Source organism: Gorilla gorilla, chromosome 9, assembly GCF_029281585.2.
Source record: "Gorilla gorilla gorilla isolate KB3781 chromosome 9, NHGRI_mGorGor1-v2.1_pri, whole genome shotgun sequence".
Lineage (NCBI taxonomy): Eukaryota > Metazoa > Chordata > Mammalia > Primates > Hominidae > Gorilla > Gorilla gorilla.
In genome coordinates, this window is record NC_073233.2 from 80,626,617 (window position 1) to 80,642,958 (window position 16,342).

Below are 16,342 nucleotides of genomic sequence, written 5' to 3' on the forward strand. Positions count from 1 at the left end.
GGCTGGTCTCGAACTCCTGAGTTCATGCGAGCTTCCCCTCTTGGCCTCCCAAAGTGCTGGGAGTACAGGCGTGAGCCACTGCACCCAGTCCCTCATTTGTTCTTATAACAACCCTAAGGCCTGTGATTCTTCTCCATGTCAATGTCATGGAAGCTGTGTGAGGTAGAAACTCACCAGGTCACCTGCTGGAGCTCACGGGGCCTTCAGAGGACGTGACTGCTTCTGTCTGGTGAAGTAAGGGAGGCTTCTAGAAGGAACCCCTGACTTGGGCCTTGAAGGATAAGTAGGAGGTGGCCAGGTGGAGGCCATTCCAGGCAAAGGGGACTGGGTGTGCAAAGCCCAGGGACAGAAAAGGACCTGGTGAATTTGGCGACAGGAGATGTCAGTGGGGTGGGAACAGAAGATATTTAGAGAGAAAGGCTCAATGGCTGGCCCTCCGTTACCTGCATAGTCTGCTGATCGTGTGGGTGTGGCCCTCTCTTGAGGCCTCCCTGAGCCTGTTTTGCATTCTGATTTGCATGAGTCAGCCCTGGATCAGGGCAGCCTTAAAGGTCCTAACCCTTTCCACACCCAGCTCTGGAGTCCTCTTGGCCAGGCTGCCTCCTCTGATTGCATCCTCAGCTCCCCTCTGCACAGGCCTCTGCCCTGGGTTCAAGGAAAGACCTAGCCCTTTGGGGAGCAAGGAGGGGAGGAAGGCAGGCTAGGGGTCCTAACTGAGGCCTCAGCTTGTCCACCACCACCTCCCTTATACAGCCTCATCCCCTACCCTGGGCCCAGCTGTCCCAGCACAGGCAGGCGGGGCAGCGACCCCAGCATCCAGACCTCAGGAAACTCCTCGGAGCTCCCCAACAGGAACCAAGAACATACACAGCCAGCTCTGGCCAGGCCTGGGTCTACAAACCACACCCCACTGGTACCACAAATGCACACCTCACACTACCTCAAGGGCCACACATCTCCCAGGGCCACACACACCTACCACCCCACCCAATGGCCACACCTCAGATCTGCCCTTTCCCACCACACACAGCTCCTACCAGCAATTCAACTGTGTGCAACAACCCCACAGCCCAATACCCCACCCTTGGCCCCCTCCCCGGCCCAGTCACCAGGTGATACCTCTGCATAGGGCCCCTTCGGTCTGCTGCCCTCCTGGGCCTTCTCCAGGCTCCGCTCACTCAGGCAAGAATGTTAGAGGCACTTCCGTAGATATGAGGAACTAGTGGGGGCTGGGTTCCCAGCCCAGAGGGTGCAGAAGTGGCCCCCACGCCACTGCAGAAGCCACCTCCCTCCAGCCCTGCCGGGAAAGGCAGCAGGTACAGCCTTCGAGTGGGCAGCTGACCGATCCCTGGGCCAAGCAGCCTATTTTCCATCTCTCGGGGACTGGTGGCCACCACATAACAGTCCCAGGAAGGCACACTGGGGTCTCCTGTCCTACCCCAGGCCGCATCTCTGCCCTATAACTCTCCCTGGCACCAGGAGATTCCTGTCCTGGCCCATGTGTGGTGTGGCCTGTCTTCTGGGGTCTCCGGAGTGCTGGTGGCTGATGGGAAGCAGCCCCTCAGGGCAGTGAGGACTGAGTGGGACCCCAGAGCCTGGGGAATGAAGAGCTGCCTCAGCTAGCTGGTGGGGAGTTGGGGGTCTATCAGCAATGTCCCTCGGCTCCAGGCCTGGGCCCCCTCCCCACCCAGTATGCAAGGCAAGTCTGGTTCCAGTCCTGGCTCCACCATTTCTTGTCTGAAGCCTGGGGCAAGTCACATCACGTTCTGAGCCTCAGTTTCCCCTCCACAAAGTAGAGCTGTCACTCCCTGCCTCCTAGAGCCTGGCACCCAGATGACCATGACACGCCACCGCATGTGTACTGGAGGCCAGCGTGCTCTTCTGCTCACTCCTCTGCCGTCAGGCAGTCACTTCCTGTCCCTAGCCCTAAGGTCTTGGCTAGTCCTGACCCTGGGTGCTAGGCTTGTAGCCAGGCTCTGCGCTAGACTCCCTCCACATCCTGAGGTTCTCGGTTACCCCAGACACCAATGACTACCACAGCCTACCTCCAGCCATGTCCCCCTGCAGAGCTCCAGACCAGACCTGACTTCACGGCATTCTGGACCTCCCCTGGAATGCCCCGGCACGGCACACTCCCATCATACAATGAACTCACCAGCTCCCCTTGGGGACTGTGGGGAGCAGGGGGAGAAGAGCTGTCTCCAACCCAGGTGGGGCCTTTAGGCAAATAAGAAAAAGATTCCTCTTCTTCCAGGAGCCCCACACCAAGGGAAGCAGCTGAGCAAGAAGAGGACAGGCTGGGTTTCAGTCCTCCTTCTTCTGGCCCTCACTTCCCTACACCTGCCAGGCACCTTTGAGCAGTGCACAAGACGCACACCCACACACAGTGGACCTGGTGGGAGGCAGGACCTTTTAACAACCTTCCTGCAGCAACCCTACCAGCATCACCCTAATAAAATGCTAAACCACAGTTTTATTAATGACTAAGGGACATGAAAGACTAACGGACAGTAGGCATTGCTGACCCCACTTTCAGGCCTCACTCTAACTCCAACCCCAATCTTGAAAGACTTTCACTTTCTACAACCTTCATGTCTGCACTGTTTCAAGTTTTCACAATTATCACTTTTATAATTAGAAAAAAATGATAAACATGTTTTAAGTCATTACAATTGAGTTTGTTCCAGTTTGCTCCCCAAAACTATCATTATAAGGTAGCTTTATCATTTAAGTATAACATGCATAGATTACTAACAGAACTATTATAAGAGAAACTGCTAATTTCCTAGGCCATCTGGATGGAAAATAAGAGACTGACACCCAAAGCCCCCTCCCTGCCCCCGACTTACCCTCCCAAGGGTCTAAGACAAAGCTAATCAAATAAGGTCTCCCTCCCAGGCACTGGTGGCCAGCAGCACAGAGCGCAGCCCTCAGACTTTCACATGGGAAATGGACTGAGGCTCATTAATAAACTCGAGACGGCAGGGTCCCCGAGGTTTGTCCTCAAGACACCATCAGACCCCACCCTGGCCCTGGCTCTCACCTACCACACCTTAAGCCTCACCCAGGGGCCCCTCATGTCCAAGCCCCAACCCAAAAGAGGGTCAGGTAGGGAAGGAGGTGTGGGATGACTCAGGAATGTCCAACATACCTCACTTGCAAATAAATGAAGCTGAAAGTTAAATGGTTTGGTTTTAGGCTTTGTCAAAAAGCCTATCACATACTATGCCCCTCTAGCCCCACCACATACCCCCGACCCCTAATGGGTCTGGGGACCACTGCCGCTTCCCCCAACTCCTTCCTGCTTACCATGTTTTGGGCACACCCCTGCCCTGCATACACACTGCCCCCATTCAACCCAGGCCTCTCAGCTTGCCTGGACTTCTGGGCCCTCACCGCTGCCTCCTGCCTCTGCCCCCTGCAACCATGACATACTCTAGCCCACTGGGCTCATCTAATACATGGCATAGCTCCTGACCCCAACCCTCCACAGCCCCACCCCAGGACCCTCCCCACTCTCCCAATCCTCACCCTCGGCCTAGCTCAGGCCCTTCCCACTTAGAAAGGTGACTCAACCAGCCCCACACCTACAGAGACCTGGGGCGCTCCCACCACCAGCAAGACAGGGCTCTGGCCTGGCTCTCTGGCCCTCAGGCACAGACACACTCTACAGGGGCTGGGGACTTCCTGTGGCAACTCCTCCCACAGAGGGCAAGGGGCAGCCTGAGGAGCCACAGGATGACTCCAGGAAGATCCTCCTGTGACCGCTGCCCCCAGGGGGAGCAGGAGGGGGACTCCGAACACCATAAATGAGGCAGAAACAGGAAGAGACAGGGCTGACCGCAGCAGGGTGGGAGTGCACAGGGCTGACCACAGAATCACAGGCAGCGGGAGTGGACAGACCCAGTGACACCAGCGCTCAAGATACAGACCCTCACCACGTGCCCTGGGGGCCGAGGGCCAGCACCCACCCTGCCCCAAGAGGGAAGGGGAGGCCGCCAGCTGACTCCTCTGTGAGCTCACTGGAAACCTAAAGCTCCTGCCAACCAAGGAGGAGGGACTTGGTGGGCTCCTCTGCACCCCAGAACTAGGGGTGCAGGGGAACAGGGACCCAGACCTGCCTACTCTCTAGACGGCCCCTGGAATGCAGAAGACAGAAGATAAGGGGGTCCCTTACTGCTGGCACGTGAAAGGGGAAGCTGCCTGTGTTGGCTGGGGAGGGTGACCACATGGGTGGGGCCGGGACTAGGGCCAGAAGGGAAAGAGGGAGACAGGGGGACCAGCCCCACAGGCTTTGGCCTCCAATTTGATGTGTGACCTCAGTCTCCTGACTATAATCAGACAACAGCTAGGGAAGACTCCCTGACTCAGTCTCCCTCTCGATTCTCCAGCAGGCCCACAGGGAGCCCTGGAACTTGCTCACCTGATCCGGCCACCCCTGCTTGCAGCAACAAAAGGTCGTGTTTATGCAGTGCTTACCGTCTACCCAGCACCACACTAAACATATCACATGGATTGCCTCATAAAATCCTTCCAACAACCTAGCAAGCAGGTGGCTTCAGGCCATGTTACAGATTAGGAAACAGCCTCAGAGAGGTTAAGTAACTGGCTCAGTCACTCAGGAGCCAGAATCTGAATCAAGGGTCCTCTCAAGGGGACAGCATGAAGACAGGTAGAGCCCAGGGAGGAGAAGGGGAGGTTAAGTGATAGAGGGAGAGGGAGGCTGAGTGCAGACTGAGAAGGGCCTTGAAGGCCATGCTAAGACCCCGGTCCTTACTGTCCAGACAACAGGAAGTCATGGAGGACAGCAGGGTGCTCTGGTGATGGAGCACACTGTGACAGACAGGCAGCAGGCAGGGGTTCCTCCTGCTGTGGGATTTGGGAATTTATCTAACTTCTCTGAGCCTCAGTTTCCTCATCTGTGTAATGGAATTAGGATAGCTCCACCTTGCAGGCTTGTGAGGGAGGGATGAAGCAGATCTCAAATCTGATCAGTTCTCACTCCCCAGTGACTTGCCACCTCCCTCAGAGTAAAAGCCAAAGCTAGCAGCCGGCCTGCCAGGCCTCTGCAACCTGTCCCTGTGTGCCCCCACTCAACTGCTGGGTCCCGAGCTCCTTCTGGCTGGAATGTTCTTGCCCAGGCATCTCCATGACTCCTCATACCCATTCGGGCACCTCCTCAAATGCAAGGCCTTTCTTCCCTGACCACTCTATCCTAAAAAGCACCCCATTAGCCTCTATCTCCTTACTCTGTTTCCTTTTTCAGCATCCCACTTATCACTACCGGACACTGCCTTATATGGATATTTGTTAAAGTCAGACTCTTTAACTGACAGGCACAGACTTTGTCTTATTCACAGTTGTATCTTCCATGGCTAGGACAACGTCAAGAAAATGCTCAATCGATAATATTTGTGAAATGTATGAATGGAAATCTACAAAGGCCTGGCTTGCAGGCATATTGAGCAGGCACTCAATATGTGGCACCTTCCAGTGTTTTCAGCCTTTGCTGCCCACCCTTCTGAAGTGCCCCCACCCCCAACCCCCACCTCAAATCCCTCCCCAGGGAGCCTCCTGAGCCACAGCGGCTGTGGCTGGACACACACACGGAGGCAAGAAGAGGGTGGCCAGGGGCAGGGCCTGCAGAGGGCTGGACTGGGAGGCCTTCGGTCAGGGCCTGACCCCAGCTCACCCTGCTCAGGAGGCTTGGGACAGGGGCTGCCTGGAGAGATGGGCAGAGCGAGGGAGAGTTGGAGGAGGCAGGTGTCAAGGTTCAGCCTGGAGGTCTAGGAGTTGGAGATTGACTCTGAGGCTCCCCGACACCCTCCATGGCAAGGCCTGTCCCTTCTTTTGACCTCTGAGGCTGCCCCAGCACTTCCTGCTGGACCGGCCCCATAAACACTGCTGGGGATGCCCTCACCCACACAGGGGAAGTGTGACTCTCAGACCCCCTCAACCATTCCCCAGACCAGGGCAGAACCACCCCAGACTTCTAGGAGTCTCTGAGACCAACCCCCAGCCCTCAGGCAGGGGCTACCTCTCCTGCCTGCCTACCCCTCGCCTGACCCCCCATTACCCGGTGGGGCTCAAGGGGCTTCCACCCACTGGCTTCTGCCACCTGCCCCTCCCCTCTGGTCTCATTTCCTCCACTCTCATGCTCCAACACCAGCGCTTCACCACCAAGCCTTTGCTTACCCGGTTCCCTTTGCCTAGAACATCTTTCTCTACCTCACCCTGCAAGCTCAAGTGCCACCTGCTTGAGGAAGCAGTCTCTGACTCCCACGGTCACAGCCCTGATCACACCAGATGTCACCATCCGTGACTGTGTCTGTCACATACATACTCTATTACCCCCAACCCTGGCTGGGTGCTTTCTCAGGCAAGACCAGGGATACCTGTGTCCCAAAGGTGACACACAGTGAATATCTGTTGACTGAATGAACATTTCCCAATTTTACACATGGAGAGCCAGGCAAATGACAACTTGCCACTGCAAATCAGTGGCCAAAGTGTGGCCAGAACCCAGCCTCCAGCCTCCCAGTACAAGGTGCCTCCCATTCCACCCAGTCCCACCCAGTTATAGTTCTACTATAGTTCTACTACCCAGCCCTGCCTTCTCGACCAGTACCACACAACCCAACCACCTGCTCCTTAGGCACTTAGGAACCACCAAATCAACCTTCCACATTTCTAGAAATGAAAGTAAGTCCCAGTCCCAGAAGGGGCAAGAACCTAGCCAGGGCCGCATGGGCAAGTCAGGACCATGACTCAGACCTTGGCCCCCGAGCCTGAGCTCAGATATCTCCAGCAGCCTGTTCCTTGGAAGAACTGGGGAGGGGGCCTCAGGCAACATTAGAGATATTGGAGCAACCTCCCTCCCCCGTCCCCCACATACCTCCAAGTGGGCCAAGCCAGTTCTGCACTGAGAAATGTGGGTTTTCAGGCCACAGGCAGTAGAGGCAAATGAGTGTCCTGGTTCATGTCCGTGGAACAGAAACTGGAACAGAACCACTAGACACCCCCTGGATCTTCAGACTCCCTAGGCTTAGCATGTCCATCTTTAGAGTCAAGAAAGAGACAGAAGGAAGAGAGCAGCCCCAGGCAGAGCAGGGGAGGGAAGCCTTTAGGCAAGGCTCTGGGGCCCCTTCACCAAGCATGGGAGCCGCTACCCCAGAGCTTTCCTGTTATCATCTGGAAAAGTGTCAGTCTCCAACTCTGCTCCTGGAGTGGAAAGGGGTGGCCCATTCTCCCTACCAGGCATACTGTGGCCGCTGGGAACAAACTTGCATTTAAGCTGCAAACCCACACAGCAGCCCAAGTTTCTTTCTTTTTTTTTTTTTTTTTTTGAGACGGAGTCTCGCTGTCGCCCAGGCTGGAGTGCAGTGGCTCGATCTCGGCTCACTGCAAGCTCCGCCTCACGGGTTCATGCCATTCTCCTGCCTCAGCCTCCCGAGTAGCTGGGACTACAGGCGCCTGCCACCACGTCCGGCTAATTTTTTTTTTTTTTTGTATTTTTAGTAGAGACGGGGTTTCACCGTGTTAGCCAGGATGGTCTTGATCTCCTGACCTTGTGATCCGCCTGCGTCAGCCTCCCAAAGTGCTGGGATTACAGGCATGAGCCACCATGCCTGGCCACCCGAGAGACCAAGTTTCAAGTGGGTGAAAGCCTTGCCCAGCTCACACATCAAGGGGTGCAGAACTGGGCCCCTCCTACCCCAACCCATGAGGAATGCTGACCATACCCGCATGGAGTACCCACTGGAGGGATGTGCTGCAGGCTGGGGCTGGGAAGCACGACCCCGCCAGGAGCCTGGCCAGGCAGTCTTCCAGGAGACACTCCTGTGTCCCAAAGGGCACCTGTGTCATGTCCCAAAGGTGGAGAGGACCAGGGGCCACACCTGGAATCTTGGCTGTCAGTGCCCTTCTCCTGGACGACTGCCTGGCTGGGCTCCTGGCTGGGTTGTGCTTCTCTGAGGGGCAGAGCTGCTCCTGACCCGCAGCCTCTTGAGTGCAGCCGCTGCGCCCACAGGCCCAGACAGCACAGGAAACAGCTAGGGATGGTAGCTCCTAAGTCCCTCAGTCAAGCCCCGCCTTCTATACCCTAAGGCAGAGCAATACCTCCCCTCAGGCTCTTGATCTCTGTCCACCACCTTCTGCAGAGGCTCCTGAGCCTGGCTCTGACCCTTCAAGGCTTAACCTGGGTCTGCTGAGCCACATCCGGTACTGGCCCCGATGGCCAGCAGTGTGACCCTGACCTTGCTCTTTGAATTAGCCAGCCACCAGCCCTCCCCAAGCCTCTCCACAACCCCGCCCTAGTGTCCACGGGAACAGCCCCACTACAACCCGTGAATGCAGAAGGGGCCTGGCCCATCTCTCCCCACTGCCAAGATAACTGAGTGCCCCTCTGCTACCACCTAGTCTGCAGGGTTCCCAGATTTCTTGAAGGGGAGACAGCCGGGTGTGTGCTGGGGGTGGTAGATGCAGGGAGCACCCGGCACCTGGAGACCAGCTGTGCCTCTGACCCACCAGCCAGCACTGAGAAACTCTCCAGGCCTCAGCCGTCTGCACCAACCAGGCTGAAGCACGGCACATGCCTCAGCCTCAACTTGGGGGTGACCCAGCCCAACTCGAGGCTTTTTAGGCTCTCGGAACCTAGAATTTAGGAAATTCAGAAGCTGGGACTCACAGGCACATAAAACCCTAAAATCCTCGAATCTCACCAGCTTAGAAGCTCAGACTCAGAATCTTAAAATTCTAGCTGCTCAGTGTGAAGAGAAGGGAGTGGAGAGGAGTGGAACAGCCCCCTCCCCCCAACCCCCTCCCCCTCTCACCTGCCCAATTTGGTTGGTTTCTGTCCTGACCTGTTCACAACTGGGGGCTGGTAAGCCTGGGGGATCCCCAGAGTCGCTCCTTACTGCCCCTCCGTGAAACTCCAGGGAAGTTGAGTACAGTAAAGATAAATGCCCAGCCAAAGGTCTCTCACTGAGCTAGAGGCCTGAGGCAGACCCTGGGTTCCTGACTCTGCACCTGACTACAGGCAGACCCCTGCCCTATGCATTATGGGTTGGGGAGGAGAGAGGGGGATGCCCAGGGTGGGGCAGTGCTCGCTGGGCCAGTAGGAAAGCTGGCAGGGGAGACCCTGGCACCTGGAAAGCCGAAATGCAGTGGCAGCTCAGCCTTGCTCCTGGTCTTCTGTCCCGGGGGTTAAGCCACCCCAGCACTGGCCTGGCCAGAAGGAGGCAGGGCCAGCCCAAGCTCCCCCAGGGCCACTGAGAGCCAAGATTCCAGGTGTGGCCCCTGATTCTGCCCTGAGAATGGGGATAGAGAAGTGGCCCTCCTGATCTTCTCCCACCCTCTTGCCTTTACCGTTGCCCTCATAACAGTGAGGATAAGGACAGGAGGGAGATTTTAACACATCCCCTCAGGGAGGACTCTCTGATGCCTTAATCTTCCTCTAGGCCCCTCTGACCCTGAGCCCCACACACTGGACCATAGGTGGTCCCTGTCTCTGGGCTCTGGAACCATGTTTCCAGGGTTGTTCAGTTACTGACACCCTGCTGTAGCAAAGCCCCGGCACCCCAACAGGATCAGGTTCCTGGTTTGGTCAGGGAGAAAAGACTTGGACCTTGTAACAAGGCAGTGTGGGCAGGGTCTGAAGGAAGCTCAACACTTCAGGAAGCCCCAACCAGGCCTCAAGCAGAGAGGTAGAATGCAGGCCTCAGAGCGCCCTGCCGGGGTTCCAGGGCCTGCTCTTGCTTTCCTTGGCTGAGAGACTGCAGGCAGGTCACCACCTTCTACTGGCCTTAGTCTCATCAGCAAAATGGGGTCTGGGAGAACCACTGTATGAACAAGAGCCAAGGTGGATAGGACAATAGCAGAAACCAGACCTCCACAAGACGCTTATCCCAGGGCCAGGGCCACGGGGGCTCAGGATTTGACGGCAATTAGTCCAGTCTGCAAGCAGGATATCCCTGTACCCTTGAGGACACCCCAGATCCACAGTTGGTCACCAGCAATGTCACCTGACCAGGTGGCCCTCTAGTCTCTGCCTATCACTGACTAGGCATTCCCAGGGTAGGACTGGGTTTAGATCTCCTCTGTCTGCAATGCCTCCCAGTGCTTGTGGTTTTCACTGTGAAGCAATGGAAATGTAGATTCCCAGCTATTCTATGTAATGGATGATCTTGGACAAATCACTTAACTTCTTGGGACCTCAGTTTCCTCATGTGTAAAATGGGAATGGTGCTTACCTCAGAAGACTATTTTGAGGATTAAATGAATTCAGTATATAAAGTGCTTAGCACACTGCCTGGCACATAGTCAGCTTCCAAGAAACAATAGCTACTGCTACTATTATTACTACTATTAAATAATGATCTGTTGGCTGGGCCCAGTGGCTCACACCTGTAATCCCAGCACTTTGGGAGGCCAAGGCGGGCGGATCACGAGGTCAGGAGTTCAAGACCATCATGGCCAACATGGTGAAACCCCGTCTCTACTAAAAATACAAAAATTAGCTGGGTATGGTGGCGCGTGCCTGTAATCCCAGCTACTCGGGAGGCTGAGGCAGGAGAATCGCTTGAATCCGGGAGGCGGAGGTTGCAGTGAGCCGAGATCACGCCACCGCACTCGAGCCTGGGCTACAGAGCAAGACTCCATCTCAAAAAAAAAAAAAAAATGATTTGTTATTGAACTGGTCACTTAACTCCACGTCCCTTCCCAGCCACTCTTTGACTGTCCCAGTGGCCTAGGACAGATGACCTAACTATGGGACAGGCTCTTCCCCTCTGTACTACGGCCCAAGGATGAGAAAGAGAGACATTCCACAGGAAGGCCATGTGGAAGACAATCCATGCATTGCCCCCCACCATCTTTCACATTTGGGGTCATCTGCCTCCAGCTGGGACTGTCCTCCTCAGATCCCTGGTTGGAATGTACATACAGTCTGGGGGTCTGGCCAGGGGTAGGGGAAGGTGGAAAAAATGTTATCTCTGATCAGAGCTGGGGACACTGGGGTTGATTCAGCGGCAGCCTCTGAGTTTTGTGGGGCATGCACATTGGATGGGGATGTCTCCCCACCCACCAAATCCTCATGCTGTTCAGAACCCTGGAGTGGCCACCCTTAGCACAGAACTCCTTTCTAAAACATAACACCTCTCTGCACAGGGCTGTGGAGGGTGCTGACTCTAACCTGCCCAAGACCAGAGAAAGAAATGAGAAGAGCTGCCCGAGGGACTGGACTCTGCTCCAGAGCGGGGGCTGGGTCAGCTTAGCTGGGGTCACACACTGTTCAAGGCTGCCTCGGTCACCACCCGGGGAAAGCACCTCACTCAGCCCTGGGAGGTGCTCAAAGAGTAAGATCAAAGTGAAGTCAGACAAAGGAGGCAATGAACACCTGGGTCCTGACCCTGTCTCTCTACCACCCTCCCAATGTATTCTTACGCAAGTTACTTAGCCTCTCTGTGCCTCAGTTTCCTTATCTGTAGAATGTTACCTAATTTCTTGGGTTATTGGCAGGGTGGAATTGGTTAATATGGATAAAACTGTTTACAACAGTGCTATAGGCATGTTTGCTGACCTCATTCTCACTGATGTTATTACTCAGCTTTCTCTAAGGCTGTTACTTCCACTATGATATTGGAGGGTGATGCTCATCTTATGCTCTTATGCAATTATGTAAATCATTAGATGACAAATGTGCAGTGTCCAGCTCACAGCAGGTACTCAACAAAGAATGTTCCCTCTCCCGGCCGGGAGTGGTGGCTCACGCCTGTAACCCCAGCAGTTTGGGAGGCCGAGGCGGGCAGATCACGAGGTCAGGAGATTGAGACCATCCTGGCTAACAAGGTGAAACCCCGTCTCTACTAAAAATACAAAAATTAGCCAGGTGTGGTGGCGAGCGCCTGTAGTCCCAGCTACTCAGGAGGCTGAGGCAGAAGAATGGCATGAACCCAGAAGGTGGAGCCAAGATTGTGCCACTGCACTCCAGCCTGGGCAACAGAGCAAGACTCCATCTCAAAAAAAAAAAAATGTTCCCTCTCCCTCTCTCCCCTTTCCCCCAGAGAGGCCAGACTAGGAGACAGAACCTGTCCTGACCCCCACCAGGGGTCTCTGTGTGATCCTACCCTCATCTCTAGCTCTTGGCCTCAGTCTCCCCATCTGTGAAAGAAGCTTTTAGGCCAAATGGTCTCTAAGTGTCCATGGCCATATCTGCTCCAGCCTGTCCCCCACCCTTGTTCCCTCCTTCCTTCCCCATTTCCTACTGCATCCCCTCCTGATGTGACAGAACCCTTGGGAGCCTGAAGCGGGGTAGAGGGGACAGCTGGTGAACAAGAATCACCAGCCCTCAAGGAGCCCAGGGCCCGGTCCAGGCCCCCAAGGGTTAAGACCCAGAGTGAGGGGCGGGGGGCTAGGGTCAGCGCTGGACAGGCGGGCCTGGAGCCCAGGGCCTGCCTCCCCTCCCCCTACCCTGGGAACAGAGGCCACTTGTTTGGGCAGTGGCGGGTGGCTTTGAGCTCAGCCAAGGGAGAGTTGGGTGGGAAGGAGAGAGGGCTCCGGAAAATGGAAGGGACTCCCCACCTCCAGCCGATGCCCTAGGCCTGGTCCACCACTAGCCCCCGATACTCTCAGACACCCCCCCAACCCCTCTAAACTGACCCCTTCCCCTGGGTTCTCTCTTTCTTTCATTCAAACTCTCAATGCTGGAGACAGGACTTAGCAGATAGGCCTGACTATTGCCCCAGCATCTTAGCAGATAGGCCTGACTATTGCCCCAGCACCGTCTCTCTTTGGGGCATGAGGCCCAGGGCTGATCACTCCATCCTGCAGATGGGGTAATGGAGGCTCTGAGGAATTTGGGGACTTGTAGAGTCACATAGTGATTGGTGGCTGCACAAGGACTCGGGGCCCCAGGTCCCAGTGATCCCCATGGCTCTGCAGGCCCCATCCCCACAGAGCTCCAAGGAGACCCTTCCTAAGCTGTGCCATTACACAAGACTGAAGGCTGGGCAGGAAGGAGGGGCAACAGCAGCCCATCTCTGAAACCTGAAGTCCCAAAGGACCTGGGGATTTGAATGGGGAGGAAGCTTCTAGAGGGTTGGGAGGAGGATTAACAATCTGTACAAAAAGCTGAGGCTGGATGTGTGAAGCATGGCTGGAGCCCAGGTGGTGGGGGCATAAAGCTGGGGTTGAGTAGGAGGCTTGAATGCAAAACAAAACCTGGGGGCCATCAGGGCTCTGGTGGCCTCTGCCCCCTCCACCTCATCAGTCACCGGTACTCTGCCTGGGACACCCCCTTCCTAAACTACTCCAATATGCAAGTAGCCAATGGGGAGGCAAGGTCCCCAGGCCCGGTCCTGACAATCCCCAGCCAGGCATGGGACACAGGATGAGTTCTCTCTACACCTCTGCCAGCCACACCCATCTTTCTGCCATTCCTCAGACACACCATCCAAATTCCTGACTTTGCACAAGCTACGCCCCGGCCTTTGGAGGGTCCTTATCCTTGTAAATTGCCACTTAACTGCCAAGCCCATTCCAGTCATCCCCTCCCCTGGGGCCTGCACCTGTCCACACCTGTCTTCAAGGCTCTGCTGGGCTCCTTCTACCCTGTGATGATCTTGCTGGGCGGTCTCTCCCAGCCTGGCCTCTGGGGACTCTCCGCGAACAGGTATCATGAGTGCCTCAGTCTGGGACCCTGGGACCCACCAAAGAGTCAAATCCTTCCGAGTACCCCCAGGTGTCTGGCCCTGAAGCACTCCCCTCCCACCTATCTGGGATCAGGGAAGGCTCCCCAGGACATGGGATGTGGGGGAAGGGACGGTATATAGCAGAAACCACAGCGTGATGGCTTCTGGCCAGATTTCCCCCCTCCCCGCCCGCCCTGCACCAAACACCCATCCCCTGCCCCCAGGCTGCACCCTAAGCCTGCTCTCTCCAGGCCCAACCACCCGACTCCCAGCGTGACCCCGTTCCCTGAGCACATACTTTCTTTTACCAGCAACTGGGCCAGGTAGGGGCTCTGGGGAAGCCATGCCCCATTTACTGGTGGGGAATTGAGATGCAGAGACCGGAAGTAGCCTGCCCAAGGTCACTGGAGCCCCAGGCCCAGGGAATAGGGTCGTACAGATCTCCAGAAATGTAAGGGTCTGAGCGGCCAACGAGGTGGGAGCCTTCACTTCACAGATGGGAACCCCAAGGCGCCCGAGGGCGGCTGACTCCAGAGACCCTTCACGCCAAAGGGCTACGGGCTGGAAGCCCCGGGTCCCGCTGGTTCACCCCCCTTCCCTACCGTCTCTGGCCCGCTGGCTTATCCTCAGGAGGCGACCCCCCCACCACGCCCAAAAAGATAAACAGACAAGATGACCCGGGGAAGCAGAAGCAGCGCGCGGCCTCGGCGTTCCTTTCTGCAGAATGGGGAAACTGCAGGCCAATGTGGCGAGGGGCCTGCAGACGGGGAGGCTCCGGCAGCCGCACTGACCTGTTTTGAGTAAAGACTCCACGCGGGGACCAGGCGTACCGGCGCCGCCACCGACTTACACCGCCACCGCCAAATCGCAGCAAGGGGCCGGGCGCGCCCACCCCCCCGGGCGCTTCCGCCCGCCCCACGTGACTCCCCGGGAGGGGAAGGTGGGGCTGGGGCAGGGCAGGGCAGGGCCCCGCCCCCTCGTCGGCCCCGCCCCCCGCCTAGTCATGGTCCTGGAGTTGGTTGGCCTGGCCCGCCCGCCGGACCCGTCGGTCTGTGTCTCTCTCCTGCCCCTCTAGCTGCTTGCGGGTCTTCCGACTGTCTCCTGAGGCTCAGGTCTAACCCCCGCCACCTCGCCCGCTGAGTCCACCTCTCCCTGAGTCTCCCTGCTCTCGCCACCCCTCTTCTGGTGAGTCTGCCCTGACATACACCCCACCCACAAGAGGGCCACACCCCCAGGGGGATAGCAGGCAGTTGAAGGCCGTCGGTGGTGCCTGACCACCTCCTCTAGGAAATCCTTCCTCCACCACATTCTTCAAGGGTATCTCACTTCCCTCCCTGGGTGCCCACAGGCAGGGTTGTGGGGAAGCTACCCACCCAGCCACACCTCCCAAGGATCCCAGCGGAAGGCTGCAGCCTGAGGTTCCAGCACCCACACCTAGAGAACAGGAGATTCCCACCCATCCTCCCAGCACATACACAGATGAGGGTACCAGGCTTGGCAGACATTTCTGGGTCCTGTGTCCAGAACACCTCCGGGGCCAGCCACGCCAGAGACCTTCTCTGGGCTTCAATTTCTGCATATGTACAAAGGGTATATTTGGAAGAACAGATCTCACATTGCGGGGGATGAGGGTTTACCCCCTGAGAAGAGGAAAGTGTCATTAATTGGAGCACCTACTGCATGCTAGTCCCAGTGCTGGGCAATTTATTCCTTTTATCTCAATCCTTACATTCTGCTTGATGGCAAAAATTATCATCCCAGGTTATGGGTTAGGAAATAAGGCTCCAAGAAGTCTGAGGGCTTGCCCAAAGTTACAAAGCCAGTGTTGGGCAAAGCTGGGAAGCAACCCATTTTTATGAGTTCTAGAATCTCCTGCCTGCCCCCCACTGGCCATTCACCCTGTCCCTCTGGGAAAGAGTTGACTGAGTAGACCGTGTCTTCCAGTGGTAGGGCTAAGGCAAAGGAGCTTTCCGGGAGGGGAGAACAGGGCCAGACCTTGGGGAGAACTTCCGGGCCCCAAGTCCATATGGGGTCAAAAACACTGCAGAGGAGCAGAGCATAGGCCCCTCCTCTGGTCCTGGCAGCAGGGGTGTCCCTTGGGCAGCAGAGGGCACCTGGGGGCCACAGATCACAGGGGAGGCCCAGGCGTCCCTCTAGACTTCAGACCAGCGAGGTGCAGCACAGGGTGAGAAGGCTGGCATCTGACCACTGGCAAGGGGATAGGGGGTCTGGGGACCCTACCATTTCTGTTAACACAGTCCTGAGGTCTTCAAAATGACCTAGGGAGGGCGTGAATCACCAAGCCTGGTCCCCACCAACTGCACTGGGATCTGAGGCCCCTCACCTGCACCCTTGACCTCCCTCCAGGGTATGCTGCCCCAGCCTCAGCTCTGAGGCCCACAGCCCTGTGGCTTGAGACCCACGGACCCCTCCACCTCCCTTCTGGGATGACAGGAGTGTCAGACCCCAGTCCATAGGTTGGACCCAAAGGGCCTTGGGCCGAAGGACACAGAGTAGAACCTCACCCTCGGACTCCTGACCCAGGGTCTCTGTCAAGGCCTGCTCCTTCCCTTAGAGCAGAGGTCCCCAACCCCTGGGCCACAGACTGGTACTGGTCCTGTCAGGAACCTGTTAGGAACCAGGCTGCACAGCAG

At 56.6% G+C, this 16,342-nt stretch overlaps 1 protein-coding gene across 11 annotated transcripts in view; it reads right to left on the minus strand.

Annotated features, from left to right (window-relative positions):
- ARAP1 (ArfGAP with RhoGAP domain, ankyrin repeat and PH domain 1) overlaps window positions 1-14,617 on the minus strand; it is a 67,446-nt gene extending 52,829 nt beyond the window's left edge. For 5 of the 11 annotated variants that reach the window (XM_063693362.1, XM_063693360.1, XM_063693359.1 and 2 more), the window contains exon 1: window positions 14,480-14,617. The gene's annotated coding sequence lies outside the window, so the exon portion shown is untranslated. The remainder of the gene's footprint in view (window positions 1-14,479) is intronic. The other 6 variants (XM_055356745.2, XM_055356743.2, XM_063693363.1 and 3 more) reach the window with 4 other exon arrangements.
- Between the last annotated feature and the right edge of the window lie 1,725 nt (window positions 14,618-16,342).